Genomic DNA, 13,311 nt, shown 5'->3' with positions numbered 1-13,311 from the left:
CATGTCTATGATATAGTACCTGGGAGAGAGAATTCAGGGTCTTTGGTCAATTATAAAATACCATCTGTATATAAAACATAAGTTACTTCCATAGGTTGTTCTTTCTTCTCTATTGTTTTTTTGTCTAATGTATTGCAAGTTTGCCCTTATTGAATATTATACTGAAATAGATTTATTCAGCTACTTAGAGTGCAGAAGTACTGTATTGTCATGCAGCAATACCAGTGTTTGACTTATTAACTATTCGGTTATGTAACTCTCTCAGTGTAAAATGTGCTGATTCACCCTATGACTGTTCACAAGATATATGTATTTGGTCATCCCTGTAGTCTGACTGACTAGCAATTACCCTCAGCTAATAATACAGGGATCCACATGGTCACTATCCTATTTTTTTCAATAATCATACTAGAGATACAGAAATCCCTGTGTACTGAATGGTTTTTATATTTGGGATTTTCAAGCTGACTGATGACAACAAAGACTCTACCTCTGTTTCTTACCCACTGCAGTTTACACAGAAAACATTGCATTGAAAAGAGGAGGAAAGACATTTCATTCCTTCATGCATGATCCCCTTCCATTGAAATCAATAGTAGTTTTGTCACTGACTTCAATGGGAGCCAGATCTGACGCACTCCATCCTTCTGTTTCCAGCTATCCTTAGGTCATAAAGTTGTTTTATTCCCACAGTAACTATCGTAACGCTGTTTTCTGTGGGCCAGATTCTGCAACCCTCCCTCATGTTGATTTCATAGGATGGTTCGGCATTTGTCCCTTGCCTGTGCCTGAGCAGGCAATGTAGATTTTAACAATTTATGTACATTTAATTATACAGTTTCAGAAATGTTATAATAGCCCTTAGAATTCCTGAAAACCAGAAGATGGGTCAAAGTCCTCAAACATTTTGGGTACTATTTTGAATGTTCCTATAAGCTAGTCATTAGTCTCCAAATTACTGTGATGGAAGAGGTCTAATGGGGAAAATGCTTTTCTTTTCAGTCAGAAAAAGAATCCAAATACAAATAATTTTCCCCACAAATAATTAGGCTAACTAGACAGCACTGACTTTTATCATCAATGGTCATGTGCTTATCTCAGATAGTGGTAGTTCCAGAATTCAGTATTATTGCTGGAAAGTGTCCATACATGAAGATCCAGGGCTGCACAAGGAAGTCTATGTGAAAATGTGGAATGAAGTTGTTTCCTTTGAAGGTTTCACAGGAGTAAACAGAAATTATACTTGGATAATTATTAAATTGTATTGAAAAAACTCAGATGCATAAACAAGGAATTTCTTTGGCTTTTTATTGTTGTTTTGGATTTTTTTAGTGTTTTTTTCTGTTTTGTTTTTAATGAATAACGTGATCTAAAAAGAGAGGACAAGCTTAGTTCAGTTATAGCTTTCATATAATTGCCACAAAGTCTAATGCAAATTAGGCTGTAGGTCTGCTCAATGTACATTTCTGTGCTTGCCAAATTATGTTTGGCAGTGTGGTCAAGCAATAACAGATGCACACTGTGCCTAGTTTTCTCGGGCTGTTCAATAATTAGGAGGGCCATGTATTATAATAAACCACATCCCCTTGGCTGAGATTTGGATGCAAATTGCACACTAATTCACTTCCAAGTTTTTTGGAAGCATACCAAAAGACATGAAAATTAGGGAAATATACTATTTACTTGAGGAAATTTGTTTAAAACTAAATAAGGCTCATTTGTAAGCAGTGTTTGTCTGCTCTGTGCATGTAAGAAATTTAACAATAACTTCCCTTTGCCTTTTCCCTGTTTAGTTCAGCAGTAACACAGAGGAGCTAATGTGACACCTCTCAAGTGTTTGCTGCATCTCCGTTGGTTTTTTTTTTTTTTAACTGAGAAAGCACAATATAAAAGACAGTTCTCCACTTTATATTTCTCTAAGGTATCACTGAAGTTGAGTGGATGATATCGGTTCAGTGAAAGAGTTGCATCACACTGCTATCCACATTTTTTTCAGTAATTTGAGTTGTGTGTATTGTGTATAGCAGGAAATTAATCTTTTAAAAAGGCTTCAGATTCTTTTTTTTCAGCCTTATGAAAAGAGCTCTGTAGCAGATATAATAATAATAATACAGTTAATGAAGAGACTTGTAGGGAATCTAGAAATTACTCTAGTATTGTAAAAGATGTAGCTAGAGCCATCTCCAAAGCATTCTGAAGCAAGAGCATACTTAATTAGCTAAGTTGTAATATTAAAAGTATGGAGGTGATTTTGGAAATTGTTTGACCGAGAGTTTAAGTTAAAATATTTATACATAGAAAGATAATGCAACCTAAAAAGGTACCTTGTCTTATTTATTTTGATTATCTATTATTTGTGTTATAGTGGCTACCAAAGAGCCTTTGTCCTAAATCAGGACCCTACTATGCAAAATGCTGTACAAACCTGGAATAAAACCTCTGTCAATACTCTCTCATTCAGGTATATTTTGTTTCAGAGTAAAAACAAGGGATAAAGGGGAACCAGCTACGAGGTCAGACTTTTAGAAGCCATTTGAAAAAGTCCTTTCTAAGCAAACAATAAGACGAAAGATTGATAGCCAAGGGGTAAGAAGGTAAAGGACTGGCGTAGTTATTGAAACTGTTGTGATTGCCATGTAGTATAGACATGCCCAAATTAACTAGCTAGGCACCAGTAAAGTCTTGTCATGGAGGCACAGAGCTCAAAGTGCTAGTCTCTTCTTCAAAGACTTTGCCAGCATAGGCATGGCAGCAAAAAAAGCCTCTAAGCATAGTCAGTTAGCCACTGTTGTAAGACTAGTTAGTATTGCTGGAAGAATAATGTTACCAGTATTTGATCTGGCTAGTTTAAAGCTATCTTAGGTATATGACTATGCTGTAGTCACTACTGTGATGTAATAGCAATACACATACATTAACTGAAAAACAAGTAAGCTGTCAATCTGAACCTCACTGGCACAGTGACCATAGAATCAGTACAGTAGAAGCAGTTTAGATCAGGTGTTGTTCTCTATATTTATTAGTAGCAATTTGAATATTGAGGTGTGAAAATTAACTGATAAAATAAATGTATTTGGATTGGTCACATTAGGCAAGGTATTGCAAAATTAACTACCTGGGCAACTCAGTGGCAGATGATATTCAACATACCAGTAGATAAGGACAAGATAAAACATGTTAGTGGGAGCAATTTAAACTGCTTGTGCATATCTGTTGTTCTTGAATTAACTGTAACCTCTCAGGAAAAAGATCTAGGCATCCTTGTAGACAGCTCAAAGAAGAGATTTGTTTGGTGATGATTAGAAAAAGCAAATAAATATTAAGTTGTATTAAGATGGGAATAGAGAATAGAAAAGGGAAGATTAAAATGCCATTATATAAAGTGGTGGCATGTTGATTACTGTGTTCAGTTAACCATCGTATTTTTAAAAGAATGTAACAACAAAAAAGAAAAAGAAAAGGAAAGTGAAATACAGTGAACATGCTCAGAGGCAGATGTGTTAGTTTCAGTTTTTAAAATCCTTTTTGTCATTACTAAATTATGCCAGTCCTCCTGGCCTCTAAAGGTAGAAGGGGAGCAGAGCTGGAAAGTACTGATCCCAGTTTTGTAGAATGGTCCCTAAGAGACCATTGTAGTTAGCTTAAGCGGCCGCTCTAACTTGTACCAGACGCTGTTTCAGCACACTGCCAAGCCAAGGGTCAGGGAAGGTATAAAGACTTGAAGGTATCTGCTTCATCTTTTCAGTTGTGCATATGTGAATCATATGGATCAAACTATACCTGAAAAGTAGCTGAAATTTTTTGATTAGGCATGCTTTTTGGAGGCTGTTAGGTGTATCTGTACAACTCATGTCTGAACTCTCATTTTCTCACTCAGCATCCCTTTTTAAACATCACTTTTACAGTAATTGTTACATTAGTTACATCTGACATAGAAAATGGATTTGAAATGAGGCAGAAAACAGATGCGGTCTTTTTCAACCTCACAGCCGCCTATGACACTGGATGGCATCAAGGCCTCATAAACTGCATTCTATGATACCTGACTGCAAGCTATACATTTTCATCATGAACATGATTTTCAGCAGATCATTCAAACTCACTACCAGTCAAGGGAAAAAAGCAGTGTACTGCAGAGTAGTAGTAGTATGAACTCGGAAGAATGGAGTCCTCCAAGGGTCAATGCTAGCACCAATACTTTTCAGTGTATAAGCCTCAGACTTCCCACATACGACATATATGCTGACAATGTTGCCATAGTAGCCCAAGGAATAGATATGACAGAACTGGAAAAGACACTTGAACTGACTGTGGCGGGGACACAGCTACAAACTAAAACTTACCTCCCATGCTGGAATGGAGGGAGAAGCAATGGCTACAGAATGCTGCCAAAGATCAAAGGTGTGGCAGCGGAAATGCCACCACCAGAAGACAAGCCGTGCCAGTGCAGGAGCAGAGAGACAAGTGGCATCAGCAGAACACTGCTGGAGATCAGGTGCATTGTTTTGTCAGCCGGCCCTTGGAGAGGGTTAAAATCCCCTCTGACCCACATTCAAGGAAACTGGAAGTGAGGCCTCCTGAGAACCCAGAGTGGCAGTGTGACAGGTGTGACTCTTTGGGTCCATCTACTAGTGACCCCGCAACACCAATTAAGGGCCAACCACCTGCCTTCTCTCTCCTGCCACGCCTTGTTGTTATTTGCTTGATTGGAAGATATTAATCAAGTGGGAGGCTGCCCATTTTCTGTCTCGGTGCCTGGGGCACTATCTGCAGCTCCTTTCCTCCCCTTACACTGCAGCCCAAGCCTTGGAGGTGTACCTGACATTGTTCAGGTCTGTTCCACTCTCCACACCACACATATGCTTTCTGGAGTGCCTCGCAGCCTGTACCCTCACCGGCGCCCTCTAGCTTTTCTCACAGCCTGCGCCCCTACCAGCGCTCTCTGGCTTGTCTCGCACTGCCTGCTCCGGGGCTTCTCGCCACTTGCCTGCTCCAGGGCTTCTCGCACCTGTCCACGCTGGGGCTGGGATCAATACACCCCTGAACATTGTGCCCCCTCTGGCACCAGAGTCCCCATGCTACTGTGGAGCCCCTATGAGGCCTCCTCCAACCCCTAATAGCCTCACCCGGTCCTCTGGTGTAACAACAAACACAAAACACCAAGCCCCCTGGGCTATAACATAAAACTAACCTGTCCAGCCAAACAACGTTCAATCCCTACCGGGGGGAATACTCTAACCCCCAGCAGTGCTCTGGGGATGCTCACACAGTCAGAGTTGTCCCTTCTGTCTGCACTGGCTGAGCTCCTCCTTCCTTGGTCACCAGAGGGGAACTGCCCTCCTGGCCTCCCGCCTGGGTTTATATGGGCCAGGCCCTGCCCCTTCCTGTCAGCTGGCTCGCCAGTGGTTGTCCTGGCAACCAGCACCTGTTACTCTGGCTGCCCAGGCAACTAGCAGCTGAACCTCCCCCATCTTGCCACTAGAGGTCTCCCCCGAGTTGTTTTTCTGCTCTCAGGCGCAGGGCACCTGAGTGCTCTGTGACAGGCAGGAAGCAAACGAATGCCCCAGCAGGGGCGAGTGATGGCAATCCTGAAACTTGGGATGCCAAGCTAAAGCTGGCTCAGAGGAGCCAGGTTACATACCTCCCTCAAAGCCGTGGATCCCGGATGAAGCTGACAAGACTGGGACAATAGCGAGCCTGAATAAGGATGGTACACTCTCCGAACCAGGACTGAGATTAGATAAAGGCTAAGGTCCAGCCATGGCTTTTTGACTTTGCTGTAGCCTAGGCCAAGGATTAACATCATCACTGGTTGGTGCAAGGCAGGGTGTAGGGGAGGCAAAGCCCTGAGATGAAGACCTAAGCGAGAGACCAAAGAGGAAACCAGGAGAGGCAGCATTAAAGAACTTCCTCCCAGCAATGATCCTTAACAACAAGATGTGGCAGGTGAGAAGCCCTGGGAACCTTCTAGGGAATCTCACTGGAGGACAAGCTGCTAACCTGAGAGAAGGCAGCTGTGTCCGATCAGCTCAAATAGGCAAAGCTCTCAAGCAAACATCCCAGGAAATTACACTGACGTGGAACTCATCACTGACTATCTCCACAAGTGGCACTTAAAGTGGAGCATCAATAAATCAGTATTTTCACTCTTCTACCTCGAGAGTTGTTGAGCCATAAGCATACTGGATATCAGAGTAGGCAACTGCATCCTTCCCCATGAGTATACCGCAACCTACCTAGGAGTCACATTAGACCACATTAGTCAGTTGGGACATGTACCATTGCAATGGTAGTGGTTCTGAGCACTTTGAAGTTGGCACCTCATGTTGTGCTGGCCAAACATCTTAAGGCAGCAACCCATGAGAGACTTTACTGCTGATATTCAGCAGGTCATCAGTTAAAGTCTCTGCACAGGTTATTGCCTTAAGATGTTTAGCCAGTACAACATGAGGTGCCAACTTCAAAGTGCTCAGAACCATTGCCCTTGCAATGGTATATTCTGAAGCAGAATATTGTGCTCCTGTATGGTCCAGAGATTTCATGCTAAAAAGCTCAATGCTGTATTTAACCATGCATTGAGACTTATAACAGGCTGCACAACATGCACACACAGAGATGTACTCCCTGTATTCTCAGGTATTAGACCAAGTGATATAAGATGACAGACTCCAACATCGTTACTGACAATAGAGGTAAGAGATGACAAAAATCACCTGCTCCATCAACTGTTAACTGAAGGACTGAACAGATGGGCTAGGGACAGACATTAAAAAAGCCTAAGCCTGAATTGATTCAATCTTTGCAGGTTAGTCTAACCTGGCTATGCTGAACCAGTCTGTAGCCACACAGACATCACCTCTGGACTAAAAAATGCAGGCACATGCCTGCAGTGGCTCAGGCTAGAAGCCAGGGGGTGCTAGAGAAGCCCTCCCTTCCATTCCAGTGCTAAGCTGAGTGGGGTGGGGCATGGCCAAGTCCAGGCAGGATGCACTGATGTCTCCCACCCCCTGAGCAGCCCAGCGGGGAATGTTTATCACCCCCAACTCAGTGTTTATCAACCCATTAAGAAGACAAAGCCTCTCTCCATTTGTCCAAGCTCTTCTTAAACAATTTTTCCAAGGAAGGACATTACCAGCTACCCATTGATTAGCTCTAAAAAGCCTGTCTGCCTTTGTCATCTCCCACAGCACAGATTGTAGCCAGCATGTGGTCTGCTAGCTAATGCTGATAGCCGTAATGGTAGCTAATGCTGAGAGCTGCCTGCCATCTCTGTTGGAGCTCTAGCAAGGGAGAAGAGGGGAGGGGGGAATTCTAGCTTAACAGGGTATAGTGAGGGGGACAGAGGGAGCAGCCTGCAGTCTCTCCCTGAGCTACAGCCAGGGAGCAGAGGAGAGGGTCCAGCTCTGCTGTGCAGCAGAGAGCCCTGCTCAGCCCGGAGAGCATGCCAGGATGCTGGGGGAGTCTGATTTATCTTAAACCAGCAAGGGGGCTGGGACAGACATTGCATAAACCGGCTTGAGTCAAATCAGTTAAGTCTGATACTACATTCAACCAGGTTTATCTCAAACAAGTTTCAGCCATTTTCAAACTGGTTTATGTGCACTGAACATCTGTTCTGTTACAGGTTTAAGCCAATTTCTGATCACTTAAACCAGCTTATGTGTAATGTCTGTTCCTAGCCATGGAGGCTTAAGAGGCTTAAAAGTCATATAACATTTGTACATGAAGCCCACAAGCTCCTGGAAGAGATTGGGGATGCTGAACCAAACCTATGGGCAGCAACAGACTGAGCTAACCATTGGGAAAGGTCAGGCCTATTCCTACAGCATTTCATACCAACACCTAATATGTCCCCCATTGACAAAGAAGCATGGGTCAAGCTGAACCGACTGAGATCTGGATACAGACACTTCAAAACAACACCTCACAAGATGAACATTTTAGACAGTCCTTTGTGTAAATACAGTGCCCAACAAACAGCACAATACTTAACTAAAAGCTGAAATCTTTACAAATAGATGGAATCTGCACATTGAGCAGTAATACCAGACAGTGGCTTATAGATTTGGAATCTGATATCTGATGCCATACAAGAGAAGACAGTGATTATTTAAATAATGGTTTGTAGGAGATCTGTGCTTTTTCCAAGCACAAATATATTGCAATAGCTCAGGATTTATTAATGACTATTCCATTGTTGTTTCCCCGCTCTTGCTGGGGTTGTTCAGAATGTCAGGAAGCCATGTGTAATAGCTTCAACAGATATTGTCCTTTGATCGCACCAGGTTGGGCTTACTCTCAAACTCTCCATGCCTAGTAAAGCAGCATATCACTTTATGTAAAAGAAATAAGGTGACAGCTAAAACTAACTTGTGTCAGAGACAGTCAGTACAGCTGGGGTCAACATGAAACTATTTTTAACTGCCATCAAGCAGAAAAAATGAGCTATTTGCACAGCTCTTGTCAAAGGTATTTCTTCTCTGTAAAAGAATATACTGTATAAGGGCTTCTCTTTCCTCACTATATCTGTTCTTAGTAAGACCCTATGGCAAGAGATGGTGATAAGGAGAAAGTAAACTGGGGAAAGAGGTGTTTAATCTTTGTTTTTTTGCATATAATTATGCTGTAGACATCAAACATGACTGGAAACTTCTATTGGCCTTACTTACTTACTTATGAATAGCTTCTGTTGAACCCTTGAAATACAGTGAGTGACTCCTACATCAAAAGCTCTCATGGAAATACTGAGTAAATTAGTTTCTAAATTGGCTCCAAATAAATTATATATATGTAGTTATGCAAATTTACATAAAAGTAATCAGAACAAATATTTAAAACCCCTACACCTCCATTGTAGGGTGAAGCCATAGACTAAGAAAGATAAATGGATTCAGTGACCTCTCTCACTGATTGAACAGGTTAATATTACTAAAATGAACAAAAGCATTTGGCAAAATGTCTTCATCCTTTTTAGGTAAAATTATATCAATATTCTGTCAATATCTCTGATAAAATATGCCAGAAAGAAGCAAAATTCTTTATTATCTATTTATAATAATTAACTGAACAGAAAATAGAACTGTTTCAGAGGGGTGGGAGGCTTGGGGAAGACAACAATTCAAAAAAGGAACAATGCATTCCTGAAATATTTTTCACAGAAAGTCCTACCAATTTTCCTGCAAGCTATAGAGTTGGTTGAAAAATCTTAATTTTGAGTTTTGCCATGAAAATTGAGGATACATTTTCTTGATTTTTTTCAGTTTTTATTGCTTTTTTAAACTAGTATACAACTTGTTAAAGGGCAGGAAACTAATTCCCATTTGTTTGAGCTAGGTACCAAAGGACTCTTAAAAATCTGGGCCAACATCTAATCAGGAAAAAAAACTGGAGAACAAGTTGTTCTCCTCCAATAATGTGTATCATTTGCCACTTCTTTATTAAACTTATTTATTTGCTACTACATTTTTATTCTAATTGATAAGACTGAGAAAATATGGAGTATCCAGCTGATAAAACTGTTCAGACACACTTGTTATATAAACTTCAGAATATCTCATTACTAAAGGTTACCAAAGATTGTTTGATTACCAAAGATGATCTCTCAACCTAGAGCTATGTGATTTTTTTTAGCTGACAAAAACTCTTAAAATCTAACACTTTCTTCAGGAAGTGTCCCAGCCTAGAAACTGCATTTTTTAAAAATACTATTGCTCTTAGAGCCTTTTCTGCAGCAAGTTAAGGTAGAAATTATACCCTTTGTTGATCAGTATAGTAACCTTAAAATTTCTATTTATTTGTCACTCTCATTTGATTCTTACTGACTTGACAAGGCTTTTAGAAAACATGGACTTTAAAGCTACCTGTCACATTCCTCAATACTACTTCACAGATATACAGGCCTTTTGTTAGGATGGTAAACTCTAAATCTCTTGAAGAACCAAAATCCAACCTACTGGAATGTCAACTAATGATTACTGGACCACTTGCAAAAGGGTTTCTAATTTATATCTGTTCCTACTGGATAAACATAATGGCCTACAGGGAAGGATTATAACCAAGTAGTAGGGAAAATTTGAATTTAAATTATTCATTGGAGGAATAGAGTAACATTTGTGAACAAACCTAAAACAATTAAAGTGATACACAAGCTGCTTCCCTTTAATTGTGTTCACTGAGAGAGAAATTCACAATGTGCAGAAGGCCAGCAAAGGTCTTGTGTACTGCTCACATCTCAGTTAAACTCTCAAACTAATGCTTATATAAAATATAAGTGGTCCATAGGTCTTATGCTGCCATGTGCACAAGGGCAGATTTTACCCTGGACTTTCTGAGGTGTGGTATCTCTCTCTACCATACCTCTGAAACTCACTCTCTCTGTGACACAATGAATATTTAATTATTGCAACTGCACTCCAGAATATTTTGTAGCCAAGTGGTTAGAACATTCCACTGGGAAGTGCAAGTTCAAATTCCCTCAGATGGAGGAGGGAACCATACTTAGGTCTATCTCACTTTGCAGTAAGACTTTAACACCTTAGTTCGGGGTAGGCTATGTTTTTGGCATTTGCCGTGGACCCAGCCCCAGCTCCAGACCTGGCCAGCAGCATGATGCAAACTGTTTGGGCCCCTGCCAGCAGCCTTGGTGGAAATTGGAGGGGTGTGAGACATGTCTGTCCCCCCCCCACATGCTTCCCCTACAAGTCACCCATAATTAGGGAAAGGAGCAGCACCAGCCTCTTCCTGGTGAGGAAGTGGGGCAGGCTTAGCTGCATGGGGAGGGCAGAAGTGGCATGGGGGGAGGGGCAGCACTGGGAGGGGTGGCTATGGGAGGCTAAGGTGAATTTTGGGGTGGCTATAGTCCCCACCCCCAACCCTGCTCTAGCACCAGCCCTGATTAGGGACCTACCAAAATAATGGCAGGAGTGGGCTGCACAGTGGCTCCATTTATCTTAAAGGTTCCCCTGTGTGCCCTGCCACTGTTGATTGGCAGAGGGGCCCCACTGCTTGCCAGTCATTCGTTATTGGCAAGGAGGCAAAAACTACAGTTTTAAATATGGTGCTGTTTTTGCTGCTCGCCACTGATTGGCTGAGGGACCTTGGCAGCCCTGCTGTCTGCTGCTGACTGGCTGGGAGGCAAAAACCTGACCATATTAAAAACCATGGTTTTTGTCTCCCCACTGATCAGGAGGGAGTAGTGAGTGGTGGCTGGGGGTGCATGGAGGAACCTGCAAAATCGGTGGTTTGATTACTGCCTTTGATTTTGCAGGTTCCCCTGTGTGCCACCACAGGCATGGGGGCAAGGTCAGAAGAACACAGGCAGCATCTGGAGAGCCCAGAGTAGCAACTAAAAAGAAATTTTTAAAACATTTTTCTTGGCATACTTCCTGGCATGCTATGGAAAATGTCTCCACGTGCCACTAATTGGCATGCGTGCCAAGGTTGCTTATCCCTGCCTTACTTAGTGGAAAATCAAGAGAAAAAGTACTACTTTCACCATCATTTCTTTCTCTTCCCCTATCACGGCTCTATCTCCAAGAAAGGGAACAAAGTTATCTCCAGATTGGCGGTAAGTGCTAGTTAAGACAACTCCCACCTACGTGCTGTTTTTTGGACATCCAATTCTTAGGCATGTAACTCTCCTAAGTTTCCATGTAAGAACCTAAGTACCTAACTCAAAGCTGTAAATTCCACAAGACAGTAAAGAAGCCTAAAGTTAGTCACTGCAACTTTCAACACAGCTGTGCCTGAGTCTTTTTACCTATGAAGCTTGAAAGTATATGAAAATGATAGCAATTTTTTTAAGAGGGTGTGACCACCTCAGAGGCAGTTCCAACTAGTTGGGCAAATTGTTGTTAACCCACCTGTCACTGTGGTGTAAAATTAGGTCCAATTGCTATGGATGATAGGCAATTTAAAAATTTTAATAATGCCACACCATAATATAGGCCACACTACAGAATCTCATTGTAAAGACCTAATACTTAATATAAGTAAAGACATATTGTCAAGTTATCTAATAGTATTAAAAAAAAACTAACAGGGGGTTAATTTAAAATTAAAAAAGAATCCACTTCAGCAGTAATGCTTCAGAAATCTGCTTTTATAATTTTTGCTTATCAAGGATTGCCCTTCTGCTATAATAACTGAGCCAAGACTGAGTTCTCAAATACTATGATGGCTTCTGTTAATTAGATAGTTTATCTGTGATGAGTTGTTGACACTGAGATGATTTGTGTTAAATAATTTTAAAATATTCTGTGGGGCACTAACTTAGCAGATAGATGCATTGTTCGTTCATTTTTCAGGCCTTGGCTTCAATTTTATTTGCAGCCCTCAATAAAGTTGAAGTTGATGTTTCAGCACAAATCTTCAAATTCAGAATCATTCATATTGCAAAGTTATATTTGAGTGATTATAAATCTTCTGGAGTCTGTTATTTTCAATTTTACTGAATCTGTCCTTTTTGACCCGTGTAGTAAGCTACATCTATATTATACAGACTGTGTGGAGGTTCTTTTTAATATTATTTAAACAAATATGTTAGGCTTTTTTCAGTTTTTTATTTGAAAATTATTTTCATAATGTTTACCTGCATAGAAATCCATTTCTTAGCCTTCCACTGCCAATATAGGACAAAATGCAGGAGTAATTAGCAGAATGTGACACACCCTATTTATATATGCACATACACAAGACAGTAGTATCTGCCTTTTTCAGCTTTTTATTCTAAGTCAAAACATGGAAAGGTGCATTGAGTAGATATAAGATTTTAGCTATAAAATTTAGTTTTAATAGTATCAGTTCTTGTTAATACCATGTTTTTTATAATAATAAAGTACATGGAAGGTGGTTAAATACATTAAAAATTGTGAGGTGATCAAGTGTTATAGGCTGTATAAATACAAGTACTCCAAATTTATTTTATTTTCTTTTTTCTCCTCCTCATTCTTGGTTCTCTGTTCTTACTCCTCATTCCTTTCCACTCCTCCTTCCATTCTTCTGTCCTATTTCTCCCCACACATTTTCCTTTTCCCTGTGTAATCTCTGCCTCCTCTTCTTCATACTCTTTCACTCTTGCTTGTCTCAATCTCCTCTCTTTTTAGCCCCCTTCCTCTTTTTAGTCCTTAAGCCCCAAATGTTCCCTTCCCAGCTCAATGCCCCCACCTTCCTGAGTGGGAGTGCTACCCATGCCGCTATAACACCTCCAACTCTGTTGTGATCTCCATTCTGCATTTACACATGGGTACACTCCCTTAATTGAGAGATTTTTCTTTTAAATAAAGCATTAGACATTTATATGTAAGAATAACA

Source organism: Gavialis gangeticus, unplaced genomic scaffold, assembly GCF_001723915.1.
Source record: "Gavialis gangeticus isolate Ggan-Ray unplaced genomic scaffold, GavGan_comp1, whole genome shotgun sequence".
In the NCBI taxonomy this organism is placed as follows: domain Eukaryota; kingdom Metazoa; phylum Chordata; order Crocodylia; family Gavialidae; genus Gavialis; species Gavialis gangeticus.
Note: the sequence above shows the minus strand (reverse complement) of the source record.